Source organism: Mesoplodon densirostris, chromosome 2, assembly GCF_025265405.1.
Source record: "Mesoplodon densirostris isolate mMesDen1 chromosome 2, mMesDen1 primary haplotype, whole genome shotgun sequence".
NCBI lineage: Eukaryota > Metazoa > Chordata > Mammalia > Artiodactyla > Ziphiidae > Mesoplodon > Mesoplodon densirostris.
This window is the reverse complement of record NC_082662.1, coordinates 170,047,351-170,071,100: the sequence shown is the minus strand read 5'-3', so window position 1 is coordinate 170,071,100 and position 23,750 is coordinate 170,047,351. Positions and strand designations below refer to the sequence as shown.

At 46.1% G+C, this 23,750-nt stretch overlaps 1 pseudogene; it reads right to left on the bottom strand.

The window, feature by feature from the left end:
* Window positions 1-15,869: 15,869 nt before the first annotated feature.
* LOC132483333 (cytochrome c oxidase subunit NDUFA4-like) lies at window positions 15,870-16,121 on the bottom strand (annotated as a pseudogene).
* Between the last annotated feature and the right edge of the window lie 7,629 nt (window positions 16,122-23,750).

Genomic DNA, 23,750 nt, shown 5'->3' with positions numbered 1-23,750 from the left:
GAGCAGAGCCTGGCTGGGAGGGGGAGTAACTTGTAAGGAGTGTGCGTGAGGGGGTAACCCTGTGTCTGTCTAGGGGCCAGTAGCAGCTCATGCAACCTGTCAGTGTAAACTGAGCTGTCAGCTGGGCTGAGAAGTTTTCCCACAGAATTTCTCTGCTGGGTCAGCCAGGGCCGCATCCAGGTTCTGTTCTGTTTTCCCATTTGACAGAACAGCCCCCGCAGGTGGAGAGGCAGATGACCATAGGCTTGGTTTCCTAACAGTTACACCCCTGTATCTACGGCTCTGGTGCCCCCCCCCCCCCCATCAGCTCATCAGGCGCAGCTGAATGGCGCCAGGAGCGCTCACTTAGGAGTCCAACTAGTTGGGCTGAAGCCTCAACCCCGGCCCTCCCGAGGCTGGTCCCTCCTCTCTGGGCCTTGGCCGTTCAGGTAGAGCTAGAGAACAGTGAGTCATCCCTCCCTCTCTCTGCAGCACCTTTAAGGGAGACGGACTAAAAATGTCTCCCTGCCCAACTCCCTTTCCCAGCATTAGAGCTTTGGGAAAGGCGTAAAATACCTGAAGTTTCTTGGAGGAGCTGTTATTACATTTCCTTCGTCAAGTTCAGGCCTGTAAAGCATGTGAAATTAAAGACAGCAGTAACAACGTGTGCTGAGAGAGGTTTTTTTGCTTTCAGGGCACTGTTACCCCTATTATGTCATTTGAAACAGTCACATGATTCCACAGGTATTTATGGGGGAGGGAGCAGGAAGCTCTGGAGCTTTACTTGGTCCCAGGCAGCTGTACTGGTGCTTCACCTGTGTTCTCATCTTTTGCAGCCTCACACCTGGTCACCTGGACACCTGGACACTGGCATCAGGAGCCCAATTTGTTAGATGAAGAAAATGAGATTCAGGGAGATTAAATGTACTCGCTTGCCTCACCTCTGGTCCTTTTTTCTTCTGCTTTTGTTGCAAAGAGGCAGATAGAAATGAATCAATGCTAAATTAAGGCCATCCGCCCATGGCAACCCTGTAGACTCCTTGACCCCTGCGGTTCTGACCTGAAGCTGCGGCCCGTGTGAAGAATCACAACATCAGGCCGTATATAATTTAAGAGGATTGCACCCTGTACTCAAATCTCCTGAAGGGCACTGAGGAGGGGCCAATTTGTAATTCCCTGCTGTACCTCTAGTGACTCCTTTCTTGGTTCCCTAATTCCATCCCAGGTTCTCCTGGGCTCTGCGTTCAACACCCGCTCCCGGCCCTCTACTCTCACCCAGCCCAGCTGGCTTTTTCTTCCCTCTTCTCTTCTCTGTTTTGGACTCTTCTTATCACTTAGACTTTTAAATTTTATACTCGCTGAAAGAGGTCTTTCAGATTTAGTTTTATGGCCTGTGTAACTGTGCATATATTAAAAAGGAAAATATAAATGAAAAAAATGTATTAAGGTATGTTCCAGGCATTGGGACTCCCCTGGCGGTCCAGTGGTTAAGACTCTGTGCTTCCACTGCAAGGGGCACGGGTTCGATCCCAGGTCGGAGAACTGAGATCCCCATGCTGCACGGCACAGGTGAAAAATTAAAACTTGAAAAAGAAAAAAGATATGTTCCAGGCAACGACAACTATGTCATCATTGCCATCTGATGACAGCAGTTGTAAGACATTCTCATGTCAGAGTTACACCCCTGTGACCCACCACCTTGCTGAAGAAACAGAATCATTCCCAACACTACTGGAGGCCTCTGGGTCCACCTCCATGACCACGCCTCTGTCCTTCCCACCCCAGAGGCAGCCATTCTCCTGGATTTTGTGTTTATCATCCCCTTGTTTTCCCTCCCTAGAGTTTTACCAAATATGTAACCTACACAATACATTGTTTGGTCTTGTTTTTGATGTGCTTCATAAATGGAATCATATCATATATATTCTTCTGTGACTTGCTTTTTCATTTTATTTTATTTATTTTAAAAATATTTGTTTTGGCTGCGCCGGGTCTTAGTTGCGGCACGCGGGATCTTCCTTGTGGCATGCAGGATCTTTGGTTGTGGCATGCGGAGGTCTTTTAGTTGCGGCATGTTGACTTCTTAGTTGTGGCATGCAGACTCTTAGTTGCAGCATGCATGTGGGATCTAGTTCCCTGACCAGGGATTGAACCCAGGCCCCCTGCATCGGGAGCACGGAGTCTTACCCACTGGACCACCAGGGAAGTCCCTTCATTTTATTTTAAGACAGCCATATTGAGATATAATTCACATACCATATACACAATTCACCCATTTAAAGTATACATTTTGATGGTTTTAGTATATTCACAGATATATGCATCCATCACCAGAGTCAATTTTAGAGCATTTTCATCACCTCAAAAATAAACTCTAGCTATCACTCTCCTTTCTCCCCAGCCCCAGCCCCAGCCTCAGTTCTAAGCAACCACTAATCTACTTCCTGTCTTTAGGACAGAAAAAATAGGACTTGCCTATTCTGGCCTTTCATAATATGTGGTCTTTTGTGACTGGCTTCTTTCGCTTAGCGTGATGTTTTCAAGATTCAGCCATATCACAGCATGTATCAGTACTTCATTCCTTTTATCATGAAATAATATTTCATGGTATGGATATGTCACATTTTGTTTATCTATTTGTCCGTTGATGGAGGCTTGGTTTTTTTTTTTTTTAATAAATTTATTTATTTTCACTTTTGGCTGTGTTGGGTCTTCATTACTGCACACAGGCTTTCTCTAGTTGCGGTGAGCGGAGGCTTCTCTTCATTGCAGTGCGCGGGTTTCTCGTTGTGGTGGCTTCTCTTGTTGCAGAGTGCGGGCTCTAGGTGCGTGGGCTCAGTAGTTGTGGCGCACGGGCTTAGTTGCTCCGTGGCATGTGGGATCATCCTGGACCAAGGCTCGAACCCGTGTCCCCTTCATTGGCAGGAGGATTCTTAACCACTGTGCCACCAGGGAAGGCTGACTTGCTCTTTTATTTTATTATTTATTTATTTATTTAATAAGTTTATTTATTTTTGGCTGTGTTGGGTCTTTGTTCCTGCGTGCGGGCTTTCTCTAGTTGCGGCGAGCGGGGGCTACTCTTCGTTGCGGTGCGCGGGCTTCTCATCGCGGCGGCTTCTCTTTTTTGCGGAGCACAGGCTCTAGGCACGCAGGCTTCAGGAGTTGTGGCTCACGGGCTCTAGAGCACAGGCTCAGTAGTTGTGGCACACAGGTTTAGTCGTTCCATGGCATGTGGAATCTTCCCAGACCAGGGATCGAACCCGTGTCCCCAGCATTGGCAGGTGGACTCTTAACCACTGCGCCACCAGGGAAGTCCCTGACTTGCTTTTTTAAATTGAACATTATGTGAGATTTATCCACACAAATGTGTAAAGATGTTATTAATTTCCATTGTAGTCCATATAGTCTGTGCATAAGATGAACATTGAAGCTGTTTCCAGTGTTTTGCTATTATAGATTATTTTGTTATAAAGATTCTTGTGGTTTCTCCTGGGACACATAGGTGAAGGTTTCTCTAGGGTATAAACATAGGAGTGGAACTGCTGGCTGATATAACCTTCTATGATGATGGAAATGTTCCATTCTGTGTTCCACACTGTCCAGCTCAATGACTAGTAGCCACATGTGGCTCTTGAACACTTGAAATGTGGCTCATGTCGATGAGGGGTTGAATATTAAACTTTTTAAACTCATTTAAATTTAAATAGCCATTTATGGCTCGTGACTGCTGTATTGGAGGAGCAGCTGTCTAGATAGACTTTCTTATTCTATTGCCAGCAAAGGCTGCTGGTCTTTCCTTCCTACCCTGAATATACTGAGGGAATGAACATGAGTTTTGTTCTTGCTAATCTGTGGACTGGACTGAATATCTAGGTTCAGGGACATTCAAGGGGAAGGAAAGGAAGAGGAGGAAGAGGAGGGGTAGTGGTGGTAGTCCCTAACCTTCAGACTGTGACTTCAGCCCTAGCCCTGGGGAGCCAAAGCCAGAAAGGAGTTGAGGCCAGGGACACTCACGTGGTTCTGCCGAGCCGGGGTGTGAGGTGAGCTCCGCTTCACTGGACACTGGGGTCTCAGACACGGCTGACGTCACAGAATCCACTCCAAGGTCATACTAGGCTGTGGAGCATGGGATTTCAAACAGAAGACAGCAACCCATTCTGAGATTGCAGGCTTCTCTTGTTATTTAGTTAAGCTGGGATGAAAGAGCTGGAAAGTGTTCTTTAGGGACAAATGCTTGAGTCCTGATCCCCTTTGCAGCTTCCTGTTCTGGCATCAGAGGTCACTGTGTCCTTGGTCTCAGATGTCACAGTACCGAGATCTCCAGCCCTCGTCACCGTGTCTCCCTGATTGTATCTGGGTCGCTCTTTCCACCACCTTAGACATGATGTCACCTCTGTATCACGTGCTGGGGACACTGTTTGGCTTTGACGTTCCTAAGAAAGAGCCAACCCTGATGGATTTCTCTTTTTAAAAAAATTTTATTGGAATATAGTTGACTTACAATGTTGTGTAAGTTTCTTCTGTACAGCAAAGTGAATCAGTTATACATATACATATAGCCACTCTTCTTTAGATTCTTTTCCCATACAGGTCATTACAGAGTATTGAGTAGACTTCCCTGTTGGTGGGAGTGTAAATTGGTGCAGCCACTATGGAGAACAGGAAGGAAATTCCTTAAAAAACTAAAAACAGAGCTACCATATGGTCCAGCAATCCCACTCCTGGGCATATATCCTGAGAAAACCATAATTCGAAAGAGTACATGCACCCCAATGTTCATTGCAGCACTGTTTACAATAGCCAGGACATGCAAGCAACCTGATGGATCTCTTCTTGCAGAACTTGAGCGAACTGTAGACAGTCTCCTTGTGACTGTGTAACGTCCTAGATGCCTCTGTGGAAGGACCACGGTGGCTGGTTTTTTGAGGAGGTGGCTGTGTTCTGTGTCTCCTGGGCTGCTCCAGCCCTTTTTTCTTTTTGTTACCTTGAGTGGGTCCACCCCACTGGCTAAGGGCTGGAGGGAAGGTGATTTGGGGGTTGACTTGTCCCTCTCCTACTCCCTCTTTTATCTATCTATCTATTTATTTATATTGAAGTATAGTTGATTTACAATGTTGTGTTAGTTTCAGGTGTAGAGAAAAGTGATTCCGTTACATATATATACATATTTTTTCCTTTTTCATATTCTTTTCTGTTATGGTTTATTACAGGATACTGAATACAGTTCCCTGTGCTGAACTCCCCTACTCCCTTTCACATCACCTGCCCTGTCCTGGGGGTGGCAGATGTGCCTCCTCCTGGGGGTTCTGTCCTTCCCGCTTCTTTCCCTTCTTTCCTTCCAAGGCTGTGGTTGTCAGGAGTGGCCTGTGGTCGCCATCCAGACACGGTTATCCACATGTCACATCAACTCAGAGTGGCCCTCAAACACAGGTGTTCTTGATAACCTCCCTCTGACCCTGTGGTCTCTGTGTCTTCCTGGACATACTGGTCACGCCCACTGCACGACCACGTTCATCCTCTGTGGCCCTCGGAGACCTGCTGTGATACACATCCCTTATCCCTCAGCCCCCACCAGCTGCTGACCAGGGCCAGGGCACGGATCCCCCCACAAGGCCTCCACTGCAGGGAACAGGCCAACCCTTGGAGGGCAAATGGGTGTTTTTCCTTCTCTTTCTGCAGGTTGACTTGATCTCTCTCTTCCCATCTGCCCCATCTCCCAGGGCCTCTCTGGGCTGTCTTTCTGGCCCCTTCTCAGATTTCTTCTGCAGCACAGAAAGCCTAGGAGTCAGTCTTGAGTCAGACCCTTCATAGAGGATGATGATTTCAATAAGCGACCCCAAGGCTCTCTCTGGGGCTTGGGGAGGGGGCTCTGTGAAGACTCCCATCAATTTCAGTGGAAATTTATTCACACCCAGGTGACTTTGACCTAAAACTTAAGGTCTCCTCATTGCCCTCACTATCCCTGTACTTATGGAGCCCTGCGGTATGCTCAAGGCCAGGCTGAGAGGGAAGAAAGGGAGAGGGAGCTTGAGGGTAAAAAAGATCATTTCTGATCTTGAGAACTTTCCATCTAGCTGGGGACCCTAGACTAACACACAATAAAAGAATATGAATAAGAATAACCTCCTCTGTTTGCTAGCGCTTAGTCATTTGCTGAGTGTATTCACATGATTCAGCTTGTCTCAGCCATTCCCCAGGATGTGCCCCTAACGGCCCGAGTGCAGGATGGCAGAGGGTGGTGATTTGTTCTCAGGGGTCTGTGGTGTAGCCCCGTGTGGCTTGTGTGCAGCTTTAAAATCTGAAGTCTGGTGTCCTCTTAAATCATCATGAGGATTTCTCATTCTACTCCATACTAAGTCTGTGTTGACACAAATATAAAAACAACATGCTAAACGATTGTCCTCAGAGTAAAACAGAGGCACCTGTTGATCCTGCAGTCAGAGAGACAGGGACGCCTCCAACTAACCTCAGCCCAGCCCGGCGGGGGGATGCTTACTACTGTTGAGATGCCAGGGAGATAGTGCAAGTGATCCCTAGGGGCTCCCTGGGTGAAGTACTATCCCTCTCCTGGGAACAGTGAGGAGGGACCAGCCTAGTTCCCTGGCTCCCGAGTGGTAGGGGTGCCACTTCATTCCAGCTCTTTGGACTCTCCTGATCCAAGGCTTGTGCAACCGGCCTGACCAGCAGGGAGCCAGGGGTACAAAACAGGAGCACTCTTCCTCTTTCTGCCCAGCCGCGGGAGTACAGCAGGGAGGTTTTTTTTTGCCGTGAGATGGGCAGTAAGTGGCTTTTTCTTTTACGGTTAGAGCAAGTTGCAAAGACAAAGAACAAGCCCTCAGTAATTTAGTTTTGATCATCTTGGGAGTTGCCAGTGGACTGTTGGAGGCCTGAGTGACAGCTGCAGAAGGGCACCCTGCCCCACTTCCCTCCCACCAGCTCTGGTCTCCTGATTTTATCCATTTTAGTTAACCCCCAGCCTCCGAAACACCTTGGGAGAGCCTTCCGTGGGGCCTGCAGGCCCTGATGCCCCAGCTACACTGGCTTGGACCCATGACTTCTTTGGGTGTGCTCTCAAGCCAAGGATCTGTAGAGGCCCTCTTACCATCCTCTGCTTAGCCCACTCACCTAACTCACCTTCACTCCCCATGCCCTCCATAAAACATTTTCGACCAGGGATCGAACCTGTACCCCCTGCAGTGGTCTTAACCATTGGCCCAGCAGGGAAGTCTCGTGTCCTCTGTAAAGTGTAACCACCCAGAACCCACCAGAACCCTGCACACTTTTGCCTCCATACTTGACATGTTTTTTGTGTTTTTAAAGAATATTTATTTATTTATTTGGCTGCATCAGGTCTTAGTTGCACACGCAGGATCTTCGTTGCGGCATGCGGGATCTTTCGTTGTGGTGCGTGGGCTTCTCTCCAGTTGTGGCATGTGGGCTCTAGAGCGCGCGGGCTTAGTTGCCCCACGGCATGTGGGATCTTAGTTCCCCGACCAGGGATCCAACCCTTGTCCCCTGCATTGGAAGGAGGATTCTTAACCACTGGACCGCCAGGGAAGTCCCGACCTGTATTTTTTACCCAGAATCAGTTGTTCCCAAACCTGATTGTGATTTGTTATTGCACTTAACGTAATTTAATTAATATCATGTAAACTGGTAAAATCTGAGTGCAAAAGGGTTTTTTGGAAAATTAACCTAAATGCTTTGGAAGGATTTAATAAAGGCAGATCATACAAAAAAAATTTAGGTGTAGATGAGAGAAAAAGATAGGGGGAAAGATACTGAAGAGCCAGGATTCTGAACTCAGATTGCCTCCCAAGCGTCTTTACCACTTCCCCTCACTTTAAAGAAATGGAGACTGGAAATCCTCAGGGATGAATTACGGACATGCTTCCTGTGAGAAAGAGGACTCATAACTCCCAAGGGCAGATCTACAAGCACAGCCTTGACTCCACAGTAAAAGAATGGAGGGATATTTATGTGATTTACATAAAAATAAAATGTTTAAGGGACACTTCATTTTAAGTGATTTCTCTTTGTTTTGATTGGACACCGGCTCCCAGGTTTGAAAGTGTTGCAGAAGAGGGCTCTGACCCACTGCATTATGGGAGGATGGCGGGGTGCTGCCTTGCCAGACCACTGGAATTCAGAGAATGAGGCCCATGGGAGCCTGTGGAATCAGTGGTACTTGGACTAAGTCTTAAAGGAAGGTCAGCTCTGGGGGCCACCATTTTCACAGAGCCACATTCCTTTTCTTCCTGGTCCTCATTGTGCGGGGTCTACTCCTCCCACTCAGGCATGAGCAGCACCAAAGCAGGGACTAGATGTGGTTTTGCCCCCCATTGTGTCTCCGTAGTGCCTGGCACACAGGCTCTCAACTAACATTGGCCCATGAATGAATAAACGAAAGGGTCTCATGAACACCAGAGAGGTTCCTAGGTCCCCTGTGTGTGTTTTAAGAGGGACTTAATTTTTTTTTAGAGCAGCTTTAGGTTCACAGCAAAATTGAGAGGAAGATACGGAGAGTTTCCATTATCTACATCCCCAGCGGAGTGATACATGTGTCACAAGTGACGAACCTATATCAACACATCATCATCACCCAAAGTCCATAGTTTACATCAGGGTTCATTCCTGGTGTTGTATATTCTATGGGTTTGGACAAATGTATAATGACATGTATCCATCTGTATAGTATCATACAGAGTGTTTTCACTGCCTTAAAAATTCTCTGTGCTCTGCCAATTTATCCCTCCTTCCCCCAACTCCAGACCACTAATGATCTTTTTACTGTCTCCATAGTTTTGCCTTTCCCAGAATGTCATAGAGTTTGAATCATACAGTATGCAGCCTCTTCAGATTGTCTCTTCAACTTAGTAATATACAGTTAAGATTCCTCCATGTCCTTTCATAGCTTGATAGCTCCTTTTTTTTTAAGCATTGAATAATACTCCATTGTCTAGATGTACTACAGGTTAGTTATCCATTCACCTACTGAAGGGCATTTTTGTTGCTTCCAAGTTTTGACAATTATAAATAAACAGCTTTACAGTGCTACAAACAGTGTACAGGTTTTTGTGTGGACGTAAGTTTTCAACTCATTTGTGTAAATACCAAGGAGCGTGATTGCTGGATCATATGGTAAGAGTATGTTTAGTTTTGTAAGAAACTGCCAAGCTGTCTTCCAAAGTGGCTGTACCACTTTGCATTCCCACCAGCAGTGAATGAGAGAGTTCCTGTTATTTTTACATTCTCGCCAGCATTTGATGTTGTCAGTGTTCCAGGTATTGACCATTCTAATAGGTATGTAGTATTGTCTCATTATTGTTTTAATTTACACTTCCCTGATGGCATGTGATGTAGAGCATCTTTTCACATGCCCGTTTGCCATCTGTATATCTTCTTCGGTGAGGTGTGGTTACCTGTGTTTTAATGAGTCCAAATCTTAATCTTCTGAAGGTAGAACAAGAAGGAGTGTTCTGAGAACTCTCCCTTGGAGCTATCTGGAAACTGCCTGATGAAACGGAATAGTCACTGATGTTTACTTTACCTGTCCTGTTTCACTTATCACATCGGGCACCCGCACTGCCCCCGACTTAGCATGTAGAGCATAGGAGCTAATATAGACCAAAGTCCCTTGGTCAATATGAAGCGTTAAACAAAAAGGTAGAACAGATATTAGATATTAGTATATTATAGTACCAGTGGAGTCCCTGACTTTAAAAAAAGCTCATTAAAAAGTCAGCGTTAAGTTACAGCTAGACTAGGGAGCAGTTATTTGCGTTATAAGAACGTCTTCACTTTGCAAATAAAGACTACAGAGGTGGATTAAAAAGTAGTCTTCTCTAGCAACTTTAAAAATGCAGTGTAATTTACAGTTAAAAAATATTTTCTGAATTTAGAAGTAATTATTGTAAGGCCAAATCTGTCGGATCAATCTATGTTTGTGTGTGCTTGTATGTGTGTGGTGAGTGTGGGGTTGTTCCTGAACGGGCTTTTGGTTCCTCTGATCGGGGTCATAGATTTGACCATACACATCCAAAGCTCAGATCATGCCCCTCAGAGCCGGGTATATCTGTAAAATAGGCATAATAAAACTATGAGCAGGGTTGGGAAGATATTTGTGAAGTGGGCTGAATAATGGCCTCCAAAGATATTAGACCATAATCCCTGGAAGCTGTAAATTTTAAACTATTTGGAAAAAGGATCTTTGCAGTTATGATTAAGTAAAAGATCTTGAGCTGGGGAGACTATTTTGAATTACCTGAGCGAGCTCTAACTATAATCACATGTGTCCTTATTAGAGGGAGACAGAGGGAGATTTGACCACACACAAAGGAGAAGGTGATGTGAAGATGGAGGAAAGAGAGATTCGAAGATGCTGGCCTTGAAGATTGGAATGATGTGGCCACAAGCCAAGGAATGCTGACTTGTGGATTCTCTCCTAGAGCCTCTGGAAGGAGTGTGACCCTGCTGACAAGTTGATTTTGGCCCAGGGACACTGATTTCAGGTGTCTGGTCTCCAGAGCCCTGAGAGAATACATTTCTGTTGTTTTAAGCCACCAAGTTTGTGTAGTTTTTGATAGTAGCCATAGGAAACTTTATACAATATATAAATCAAATAGCACAGTGCCTGGATGCAGAAAGTGTTGAGGAATCCAGCAGATCTTGGTTTGAATTATCTCCTCATCCACTTGTTATGTGACTTTGGAGAAATTATTTAATCTCAGTCTAAACCTTAGTTTTTTCACCTGTAAAATGGGAATAACAGCAACGGTTTCACAGGATTATTATGATGATTAAAGCAAAAAATGTACAGTGTTTAGGATAGGGCAGAATTTCCCAGCCTTGGCACTATTTTGGGCTGGATAATTCTGTGTTGTGCTGGGCATTGTAGGATGTTTAGCAGCATCCCTGTCCTTTACACACTCAATGTCACGGTACACCTCATCACAGTGGTGAGACTCAAAAATGTTCCCAGAGATCGCCACATATTCCCTGGGGGGCAAAATTGCCCTAGTTGAGAACCACTGGTATGGAACCGGACTCATAGAAAGTGCTCAGCAGACAGTAACTGTTATTATTTGCTGAATGAGTGGGTCTTTTAGGAGGGAAGTGGAGCATGGTGCTTAAGAGCATGGGTTCTGGTCTCAGACTGTCTGGGTTCTGATCCCAGCTGTACCACTTACCAGCTCTGTGACCTCAGGCACATTATTTAACATCTCTATGCCTCTGTTTCTCATCTGTAAAAAGGGAAAATAATATCTACCTCATAGGGCTACTCTAAGGATTAGATGAGATGATCCAGATACAGCATTTAGAATGGAGTCTGTCATATTGTAAACCTCAGTAATAATAATAATAATAATAATAATAATAATAATAATAAAAATTGCTACTGTTATTTACTATCTCTGAACAAGCAGTTGGGAATCAGAATGTGAACACAGCTTGGGTTGGTCCTGCCCAAGAATGAGGCAGCCCTTCCTAACTTTACCCTCAATCCCGGCTCTGCAGTAAGTCTGTGCAGCTTGCCTCCTGTCCCAGCAGCTTCTTGGGGGCCTGGTCATAGCAATTAATTGATCACTGCATTTAGAAGGAATCCATGTCATGGGCAGAGTTTGCCCATACTACTGTTCTTTTTTTTTTTTTTTTTTTGCGGTACGCAGGCCTCTCGCTGTTGTGGCCTCTCCCGTGGTGGAGCACAGGCTCCGGACATGTAGGCTCAGCGGCCATGGCTCACGGGCCCAGCCGCTCCGCGGCACGTGGGATCTTCCCAGACTGGGGCACGAACCCGTGTCTCCTGCATCGGCAGGCGGACTCTCAACCACTGCGCCACCAGGGAAGCCCACATACTACTGTTTTCAGACTGGCCTGGTCAGCCCTCTGCAGAGGTAGTGCATGGGCAGAGGGCAGTCCTGTCCTCCAGGCTTCTCATATAGAGGTGGCTCTGAGGATGCTTGAGGCCAGACATATGGCCAAGGGGGCCAGAATTCCATGTTTCATAGTAAAGACAGGGACACTAACGTTCCTTGTAGGGTACTGACCCAGGCACTATATATGTGTGCTGGGAACTTAGATTCCTGCTGTTTGGTACCTCAGAGCCGAATAGGAATACAGACAAAAAACATGGACAAATGCTCACAGGACCGTGATCTAAATATGCTGATGGCGGAGGCACAGGTGGTTGGCATGCACCTAGGGCAGTAGGTAACCCCATTCTGCGGTGCTGGATTAATCAGGGTCTGGTTCAGCTGCATAAAACAATAATATACAAAATAACAGAGGCTAAGAAAATTTACTTCTCTCTTACTGCAAAAGCAGTCTTGAGTTAGGCAGCCCAGGGTGATAGGATACACCATCAGCTGTTAAGCCCTAGTCCACAGCTTAATGTTCCTTAACCCCAGGCATTGTTTAAAAACTAAACATGTTTTTTTATTGGTAACTGTATTCTTTTTTTGTTGTTCTTTTCTTTTTAAAAAATTATTTATTTATTTATTTATTTTATACAGCAGGTTCTTATTAGTTATCAATTTTACACATATTGGTGTATATATGTCCATCCCAATCTCCCAATTAATCCTAAAAACTAAACTTAATTTTAACTGACTTGATCCCTAACTTAAACTGAACCGTAACTCTAACCCTAACTTCAACCCAACCCTAATCCTAACCCTACTCTAACCCGATTCTTAACCTTACCCTTCATGCTAACCCTACCCCTACCTCAAACTCAACCTGAATGCCAAATCTAGCCCCAATCTCCCTCTAATCTTAACCCTAACTGTAACCCTGCCCTAATGTGAACCTTAACTTTAACCCTAAATCCAGTCACCACTCCAAGCTTGTATTAGTCAGGTTCTCCAGAGAAACAGAACCAATTAGATGTGTATATATAAAGAAAGATGTATTTTCAGGAATTGGCTTACATGATTATGGAGGATGGCAAGTCCAAGATCTGCAGGAAGAGCTGGTGTTGCAGCTCAAGTCCAAAGGTTGTCTGCTGGCAGAATTCCCTCTTGCTCAGGAAAGGTCAGTCTTATTCTATTCAGACTGTCAACTGATTAGATGAGGCCCACCCACAGTATGGAGGGCAATCTGTTTCACTCAAAGTCACTGCTTTAAACATTAATCTCATGCAAAAACACCCTTTCTGGGACTTCCCTGGTGGCACAGTGGTTAAGAATCTGCCTGCTAATGCAGGGGGCACGGGTTGCATTCCTGGTCCAGGAAGATCCCACATGCCGCGGAGCAACTAAGCCTGTGTGCCACAACTACTTAGTCTGTGCTCTAGAGCCCACGAGCTACAACAACTGAGCCCACATGCTTCAACTACTGAAGCCCACATGCTCTAAGGCCCGCGTGCTGCAACTACTGAAGCCTGCACTCCTAGATCCTGTGCTCCACAACAAGAGAAGCCACCACAATGAGCAGCCCATGCACCACAACGAAGAGTAGCCCCTGCTCGACGCAACTAGAGAAAGCCTGCACACAGCAACGAAGACCCAATGCAGCCAAAAATAAATAAATAAAACAAATAAAAAATTATATAAAAAAACAAAAACACCCTTACAGACACAGACACATTCAGAGTAATGTTTAACCACATATCTGGCCCTCCATGGCCCAGCCAAGTTGACACATAAAATTAACCTTCACAAACCTCAACCCAAATCCCAGCCCTAAACCTAATCTTCTCCACAAAGAGTTCATTCTCCCTACCAAGCTGATACCTCTGCAGATAGGCTGGTTGACATGATGCAAGAGGCCCACTTGGTGGGTGGAGTGGGTGTGGACACAATGGGTCTCATGAAGCCAGCCTGCCTTGGCACAGGGGGTTAACAGCCGGCGGGGAGGGGAGTGCAGAACCACAGCAGGAACGTTATGTTCTCAGACCCGGGCCCACCAGGCAGCATGAACACTGGTGGTATTGCTGTATAAAGTGGTGTAACTTCAGAATGTTATTTTACCATTTGGCCTTCATGTTGAGTTTAAGTACAATTGTAGCAAACTGTGCTGATTTTGATTTCACAGGCTTAGATTTAATGGCTTTTGAATTCATCTTCTCAACCTATGTAAATTATCTACTGTGGCCTCAAATCCAGCAATTTTTATAAGAGGACTGTGGTGTTGTTTTTTTTTTCTTTTGAGGACTGTAATTTTTGTAGGAGGATTTTCTACCAGCTTCTGTTAGCACTGGCTCACTGGGCATGGACCCAATAGAAGATTCAAATGAAGAATGAAAGAGCATTAGTGAAATTCATAGGAACAAGGAACACTTTTTAGAGAGCAGAAGAAAAGCAATAGATGGCCCTGTTTTGGTACAATTCAACAAATGTTTTTTTGGATACATGCAAAGAACTGGGATTGGCACTGCTAGAAATCAAATACAAGAGAAATGGTTACCAGGCATGGGGATGGGGAAACTGGAGAGGAGGTGGCAGGATCAACACACAAATCACTTCCCACACCCTCATTCTGTGCTTCAGTGTTACAGTATGAGAAAGGCCTTCCTGTGCACTCTACGAAAAAAGACAACCTTCCTGTATGAGTCTGGGTCCCATGGGAAACAGAAGGTACATTCCACAAGGATTTTGAAGAACATTAATGAAGAGCTGGGAGTAGGGAAAGGAAACTAGGGATAGTGAGGCACCCAGGGACCAGCTTCACTGAGAAGCTGTTCCCAATCCCAGGCCTGAAGAGGGAGGAGGAGGGAATGGGAGTATCAGCATCTCGTTAGAGCTGGAGTGGCCTAAGAGGCACTGTTGTCTAGAGCTGTAGTCCTGAAGGGATGCAGCCCCTGCCAGGACCGAGGACAAGTGGAAGCTGAGAAGACACTCCCAGACTTCCCTCTCCTCCCACCAATGGTGTGTTGAAACTGGCTTATACTGGTTCATCAGGGCCCACGGTAAGCATCTCTTTCCAACTCCGACATCAAGATGGCTGTTTGAAATCTCTCAAGGTGGAGTATTTATACCACAGAAATGGGCAAATGCTACAAATCAGGTTGCTTTTCCTTGGAGAGCTGGCTGATAAACCTTTACTACCACACCACTGCCCCCCACTCTCTCACCTCTTTCTGCCTAAGCCAATAGGAAGGCAGAGGGCAAGGGAGCTTGGGTGAAAGAAGTCTTGTAGGCCAGTCCCTGGGGCATGGAACAGGGCTGAGAGGGAGCACGATGGGTGAATTGTATGGGAGGGAGGGACAGTAAGCAGAGAATAACCAGCACAGCCCACTGTCACTTTTGATCCTTTTACTCTGCTCTAATTGTTTTAAGGAACTCTTCACAACCAGCCATATTGCAGGTTCATGGTTGACCATCTGGCTCTCTCCCTAGAAGGGAAGCTCTTGGAGAAAAGGGACTTTGTTTTCTTTTCTAACATGTCTTTTTTTTTTTTTAAAGAAGATGTTGGGGGTAGGAGTTTTTATTAATTAATTAATTTATTTTTGCTGTGTTGGGTCTTCATTTCTGTGCGAGGGCTTTCTCTAGTTGCGGCGAGCAGGGGCCACTCTTCATCACGGTGTGCAGGCCTCTCACTGTCGCGGCCTCTCTTGTTGCGGAGCACAGGCTCCAGATGCGCAGGCTCAGTAGTTGTGGCTCACGGGCCTAGTTGCTCCGAACCCGTGTCCCCTGCATTAGCAGGCAGATTCTCAACCACTGCACCACCAGGGAAGCCCCTCTAACATGTCTTTAGTACTTCAAACAGCAGCAAATTCTCACTTAGTTTTTTGAAGTTTCAGATTATTTATTAATCAGTGTAAACCCCAACACAATACACCAACATGATCACACATTGAGAGGGGAACTATCTCCTGGTCAAGTGCAAAATTGTGCATATGGATTCTGGAAGACCTTCATTCTAAGCAGCTTTATAGTGAAACATTTCATTTAGAAGTCTGGACCTTCTTTCTTCACTTTGCTGCTGTAATCTACATTCACTGGGTAAAACTTGTATTAATCATTGGGGCCCACTTTGTTCCAGGGTTCTGGGTTATTCTTTCTGTCCCAACTGACATCTGGATGGAACAATGCCAGGCACCAGACATACGGTGCTGCTCCAGTACCTCCTGCTCCAATAAATACCAAGAGGGGGATCAAGCTAGCATGATTCTTGGCCTGACCAATGATCTGGCGGAGCATGGTTGTGACACAGGCCTCGAGTAAATAATTTCATTGAATGAAAGAGTATAAGGCAGAATCTAAGTGGCTTAAGAGAAGTGCTGGGTTATGCAGAGGAGAGATTCCATCTAGCATGGAGTGTGAGGCACCCGTGCAACACCCAGAGAGGAAGGTCTAGCAGGCAGGTGGAGAAACAGAGGTTAGAGTTGAAGATACAACCTGATTGAGGGTTGTGTCAGATTGAGGGCCTGATCATGGAGGATACCAGTCTGCTGGATATCACTGGAAGAACGTCAAATGAGGGGACAAATGCCAAAGACAAGCCAAAGGAGAGGGGAAGGGAGAACCAAGGAAGCAGACAGAGAAGGTCCAGACAGGGAAACAGGCAAATGAGCATGAGGTGTGGCATTTAAGGAAGGAGCAAGTCAGAGAGAAGGAAGTCAGTGATGCCAGTAAAAATTGGCATTTAGTTAACAATCAGCCCATATTTGTGCTGAATGAGGTTGAAATGAAGCCTGAGATATGTCCACTAGACTGTATAATGAGGAAATTACTTGTGACCTACACGAGTCATTTTAATAAAGAGGTGGGTTCAGAAGCCAGATTCCAGTGAGTTGAGGAGTGAATGGATCACTTTAAAAATTAAGTATAATGTTACAACACAGATGAAACTTGAAAACACGCTAAGTAAAAAAAGCCAGTCACAAAAGACCATGTACTGTGTGATTGCACAACTCTGTGAATATACTAAAAACCATTGAATTGTATACTTTAAATGGGTGTATGTATTGTATGTGAATTATATGTCAATAGAACTGTTATTTAAAAATTTGTTATGCTCACACAACTCAATATCAAAAACCAAACAACCCAATCAAAAAATGGGCAGAAGACCTAAATAGACATTTCTCCAAAGAAGACATACAGATGGTCAGTAGGCATATGAAAAGATGCTCAACATCACTATTAGAGAAATGCAAATCAAAACTACAATGAGAGGGCTTCCCTGGTGGTGCAGTGGTTGAGAGTCCGCCTGCCAATGCAGGGGACACGGGTTCATGCCGCGGTCCGGGAAGATCCCACGTGCTGCGGAGCCGCTGGGCCCGTGAGCCATGGCCACTGAGCCTGCGCGTCCGGAGCCTGTGCTCCGCAATGGGAGAGGCCACAACAGTGAGAGGCCCACGTACCTCAAAAAACCAAAAAAAACTACAATGAGGTATGACTTCACACTGGTCAGAACGGCCATCATCAAAATGCCTACAAATAAGAAATGCTGGAGAGGGTGTGGAGAAAAGGGAACCCTACTACACTCTTGGTGGGAATATAAATTGGTGCAGCCAGTATGGAAAACAGTATTGAGGTTCCTTAAAAAACTTAAAATAGAGTTACCATATGATCCAGCATTTTCACTTCTGGGCATATACCTGGAGAAAACTCTAATTCGAAAAGATCCATGCATCCCAATATTCATAGTAGCTCTATTTACAACAGCCAAGACGTGGAAACAACCCAAGTGTCCATCAATAGATGAATGGATAAAGAAGATGTGATATATCTATACACATCTATCTATCTATCTATCTACCTATCTATCTATCTATCTATCTATCTATCTAAATCAGCCATAAAAAAGAATGAAATGGACTTCCCTGGTGGTCCAGTGGTTAAGAATCTGCCTGCCAATGCAGGGGACACGGGTTCAATCCCTGGTCCGGGAAGATCCCACGCGCCGTGGGGCAACTAAGCCAATGTGCCGCAACTACTGAGCCTGTGTGCCACAACTACTGAGCCCGTGCTCTAGAGCCCATGAGCTACAACTACTGAGCTTGCGTGCTGCAACTACTGAAGCCTGCATGCCTAGAGCCTGTGCTCTGCAACAAGAGAAGCCACCGCAATGAGAAGCCCATGCACTGCAATGAAGAGTAGCCTCTGCTCGCCACAACTGGAGAAACCCCGCGCACAGCAACGAAGACCCAGTGCAGCCAAAAAAAAAAAAAAAAGAAACAATGCCAAATGCAGCCACATAGATGGACCTAGAGATTATGATACTAAGTGAAGTCAGACAGAAAAACACAAATATCATCTGATATCACTTACATGTAGAATTTAAAATATGATATAAATGATGAATCTATTTACAAAACAGAAACATATTCACAGAGATTGATTTATGGTTACCAAAGGGGAAAGGGGGTGGGGAGTGATAAATTAGGAGTTTGGGATTAGCAGATACAAACTACTATATATAAAATAAACAACAAGGTCCTACTGTATAGCATACAGAACTATATTCAGTATCTTGTAATAAACTATAATGGAAAAGAATATGAAAAAGAATCACTGAATCACTTTGTTGTACACCTGAAACTAACACAACATTGTAAATCAACTATACTTCAGTAAAAATAAATAAAAATTTATTATGAAATATTTTTACTTACAAATACATACCCTATATTTCATCTGCTCTTAGAGACCATCAATTGTCAGAAGCATCTCTTTTTTTTTTTGGCCATGCTGCTTGGCATGCAGGATCTTAGTTCCCTGACCAGGGATTGAACCCGCACCCCCTGCAGTGGAAGCATGGAGTCTTAACCACTGGACACTTCCCTTAACTACAGGGAAGTCCCAGAAGCAGCATTGTTTTATGTACCACAGAGAAAGATAATAGCCTACCACCTAAACTATGGCACAAGGCTATTCTTACCACATTGGTTGTGAGATGCATCCCAGTTTCAGAGAGATTACATTTTTTTAAATGTGAGCTTTAGAATCCATGAAATAAGGTACATAGCATACATGTGTGGTTGCAGAGGGGGCAGGTGTGGCTGGATATAGGCAATGTACTAAACAAGTATAAGAGTCTGAGTACCCGAGGATTCACCCTCAGTACAGTTATAGCCCTTTCTTTTTCCCCCTCCCTCCCGCTGCAGTGACCACCATCTTGGTTTTTTTGTTTTGTTTTTTTTTAATGTGGTACAATACATATAACATAAGACTTGCCATTCTAATAATTTTTAAGTGTACAGTTCAGTGGCATTAAGAACATTCACATTGTTGTGCAACTATTACCAGTATCCACCTCCAGAACTTTTTCATCATGCCAAACTAAAGTTAAATAAACTGAGTTAAACAATACCTCCTCATTCCTCCTTTCCCCAGACCTGGTAACCACTGTTTTTACTTTCTTTCTCTATGAATTTGGCTACTCTAGGTACTTCATATAAGTAGATTAGGACAATATTTGTCCTTTGGTGACTGGCTTATTTTACTCACCATAATGTTTTCCAGGTTCATTCATGTTGTAGCCTGTGTCCGAATTTTCTTCCTTTTTTTTTTTTTTCGGTATGCGGGCCTCTCACTGTTGTGGCCTCTCCCGTTGCAGAGCACAGGCTCTGGACGCGCAGGCCCAGCGACTGGGCCATGGCTCACGGGCCCAGTCGCTCCGCGGCATGTGGGATCTTCCCGGACCGGGGCACGAACCCGTGTCCCCTGCATCGGCAGGCGGACTCTCAACCACTGCGCCACCAGGGAAGCCCCGAATTTTCTTCCTTTTAAAGGCTGAATAATATTCTACTGTATGTATGTATATACCACACCTTACTTATCCATTCATCTGTTGATGGACATTTGGGTCGTTTCCACCTTTTGGCTATTGTGAATAGTGCTACTACGAACACTGGTGCACAAATAGCTGAGTCCCAGCTTTCTTTTGTGTATATACCCAGAAGTGGGAACTGCTGGGTCAAATGTAATTCTATGTTTAATATTTTGAGGAATTGCCAGATTGTTTTCCATAGTGGCTGCACCATTTTACATTTTCACCAGCAATGTACAAGGGTCTCAATTTCTCCACAGCCAGCATTTGTTTTTGTGTGTGTGTGTGTGTGTGTGTGTGTTTAACTAGCCATCCTAATGGGTATGACTTCCATCCTGATCTTAGCGTGTAATTCTTTTGCTTTTCTTTACAGTTTTACTAAATACATGTACCTCTAAATAATACATTGTTCACTCTTGCAAGTATTAAAACCTTATTTCAAGAAATCACGTATTCACTGAGCATTTGTTGGGTGCAGGCACTGTGCTAGGTGCTGTAGAAACCACAGTGACGGATTGGGGAGGCCCGGCCTCGTGGTGCTGGCAGCCTAACGGGCATGATGCTTTTCCTACAGGGAATCACAGGTAGGATGCGTGCCCCCAAAGGCACTCATTGGAGAGGGTTGTTAGGGAGGTCAACCTAGTTCCTTTTGAAGGCTGAATAATATTCTACTGTATGTATATACATACAGTTCCAGCGGGTGGGGAGGGCTTCTGAGGAGATAACTTAAGAAGTCTGGTGATGTGAAGGCGAAGCAGAATCAAGAGAAGGATTTTGATTTGGGTAAAGGAAGTCTGCCCCAAAGAAGGAGCAAGGCGAGAGGGGCAGATTGAAGATGCCAGGCCCGGGCCATGCGACGTTCCAGAAGAGCCAGGTGGGGTGGGATGTAAATCATTGAACACAGGCCCCAGGACAGTGATTCCCGCCCTTCTGCAGGGCACTTGGAGGCGTGGTCTCCGGAAACACGAGGGATGAGCTTACTCTCGGGATTTGCAGGTGCGGCCCTGAGGCCCTGGTGCTCATCCGCCCGGCGGCCTCGCTCCCAGAGGCCTTTGCGGGACCTCCGGGAACCCGGAAAAGGCGGATTGTGACGGAAGAAGCTCAGCTGCAGTGGGCTGAAGGGAAGGAGGAGAAGGGAAGTGCCGGTGCCCGCAGTCGGGAATCTCTCACCACCGCCGAACACGACAGAGGAGCCGCTCCACCCACCCGTGCCATCTGCCGCGTGGTCACCCTTCTGCCTCGTTCTATTGATAGGCTCGGGGAGCGTGTTCCACCTCAGCTCAAAACAAGTTGACTCCAGTAAAAATCTTCTTCTGCAAACAGGCGGGGGGGGTGCTGTGGGCAGAAGGGGTTCAAGCCTCCAGGTGCTCGGGCCCCTTTCTTTTGACCTCCTCCCCTCCACGGGCAATGTGCCCAGAGTGTCACGGTCGCGGGAGGAGGTGGGACCAAGGCGGCCAGGCCGGTCCACTGTGCTCCCGGGCCCGTGGGGTGGAACTAGAAGGGAAGGTCAAAGGCATCCTGCTGCTGAGCAGCCCGGGATGGCCAGGTGCTCAGAGGGAAAACGGCACATGCAGTATAGCTCCGTGCAGGGAGACAAGTTCATATCCTGAATGTTACACTTCCCTGCTGTGTGACCTGTGGGAAGTTTTCTTAACTTTTCTGAGCCTTGCTTGCCTCAACTGTGAAGTGGAGATTACTGTTCTTATTTGCGGATCAGTTTGAGGACTGAAAAAGATAATGTATGTGAACTCACTAGTAGAGTTCCTGGCATATAGGAAGTACTTAATACAAAGTAATTATATATATATAAAAAAGTAATTATGTTCATATAATGGAATGCCACTCAGTAAAAAAAGGAATGAACTACTGATACAAGCAGCAACGCAGCAACGTGGATGGATCTCAGAACAGTTATGCTGAGTGAAAGAAACCAGACAGAAAAAGAATCCATACTGTAAGATTCCATTTATATAAAACTCCAGAAAACGCAACTAATCTCTGGTGACAGAAAGATCAGTGGTTGCCTGTGGATGAAGGGAGGGGCGGGGAGGGATGACAAAGGACACCAAGGAGACTTTGGGGTATGTTCACTATCTTGTTTGTGTTGAACGTTTCATGGGTGTGTACATGTGTCAAAACTTACCAGATTGAATACTTTAACTATGTATTGTATGTCAGTAATACCTCAATAAAGCTGTTAAAAGCAACAAAAATGTAATTATGATGATGAAGGTATTGAGTTCTTTCCCATCCCCACCCTTCCCATTCCTAGGTGATCACCTTTCTCAAAAACAGGAGAAATTCTGCAAAGAGGGACTGATGGGATATCCCCTTACATGAAAGCATCAATAGAACTCCTCCAGGGTCTTGCAGAGAAGAGCTTTGGAGGGAAAGGACCCCAGAGAAAGTTCTAGAGACTGCTGCAATGCACCCCCTCTCGCTGAGAACTATGGACAAAGGGAGCTGAGGGAAAGGACAACCACAGCTCCTGGGAGACGGTCCCCCCCAGCCCGCCCACAGTTCAGGGACAGGCTGCCCGGCTCCACGGGGTGTCACTCCACCCTTTTGGTTTGGCAGTTACGGGCAGACCACAGCTTTGGGAGTTCTCTGGTCTTCTTTACAGCTGTGCTTTGCTTTCTTTGTTTATGCTCTGACATATCTGCTGTGACAGCGGCCACCGCACATTCATAGTGGCAGCCACTGCAGTCAAAACTCTAAGGCAGGAGGGCATCAGAGAAGGTGGGCAGCAGAAGGGACCTCATCCAACTCAAGCCCATTTTTGCTCAGGGGAGATGTTCTCAGGGCCCAGGAAGCGGGGAGCCTCTCATGGTCCATGGCTGGTTCCTTATGCTCCCTCAGCCAAGCAGAGGCTGAGCTGCCCAGTGCTGTGGGCCGTGCGGGGACCCTGGGCTTCTTCCTTGAAGAGGCCCGCGTGAGCCCTTCTCTTCCCGGCTGGCCACCGTTCTCCCTTCGCCGCTCTCCTTGCCAGGCTGGAAGTGCAGCTGGCCTGTGTGTGTGTGTGTGTGTGTGTGTGTGTAGGGGTGTGGGGCACAAGGAGGCTTGGAAGACTGTCACAGCCACATTCCTAATCCCTGGAGATTGTGGGATCCTGGACACAGAGCTTCTGCCGCAGGCTCCAGGACTGAGCATGCAGGCCTGAGGGTGGCCCACAGGCTGATTTCATCTGGTCCACACGGGCACTGGTTTTTGTTCTAATTGCATTAGTTGCCAAATGGAAAAATGGAGAGATTTTAAACAAAAATCCAGATTCCCAGCTTCTTTGACATATTGGGAAATCTGGCATCACTACACCCACCTTGCTGAAGGACAATAGTTGTCTGGGGTTGAGTCACAGCTGCTTCTTTAATAATAGTGATAATAATAATGATGTTGATGATGATGATGATAATAACAACTGATAATAACAATGAACACTTAGGGAGTTCTGACATGTGCCAGGCACACTTTACACGCAATTCATTGATCACCTCCTCCAGGACCAACTTCCCCTATTTAGGGTCTTGGCCTGATGCCTGCAGGCTTCAGTTTGCAAGCCCTGCACCAGAAAAGAAGGAAGAGCTTGTAGGGAGGACCTTGGGCCCCAGTGCATCTTTCAGGCTGCTGTCCCAGACTGATGGAAGGCCACATCTCCTCACCGCTGCACCAGCCACTTTTCGCATCCATTCTAATCTCACTTCTGCCACTTGGCAGCCGCTGTCACACTTCACCCTCTACTTCCTCCACTGCCCGCTGTCACTTCCAAACACCACCAGTCTTTTTTTTTTAATTAATTAGTTTATTTGTTTATTTTTGGCTGCGTTGGGTCTTCGTTGCTGTGCGCGGGCCCTCCCTAGTTGCGGCAAGTGGGGGCCGCTCCTCCCTGTGGTGCGCGGGCTTCTCATCGCGGTGGCCTCCCCCGTTGCGGAGCACAGGCTCTAGGCGTGTGGGCTCAGTAGTTGTGGCTCGTGGGCTCTAGAGCGCAGGCTCGGTAGCTGTGGTGCACGGGCCCAGCTGCTCCACGGCACATGGGATCCTCCCGGACCAGGGCCCGA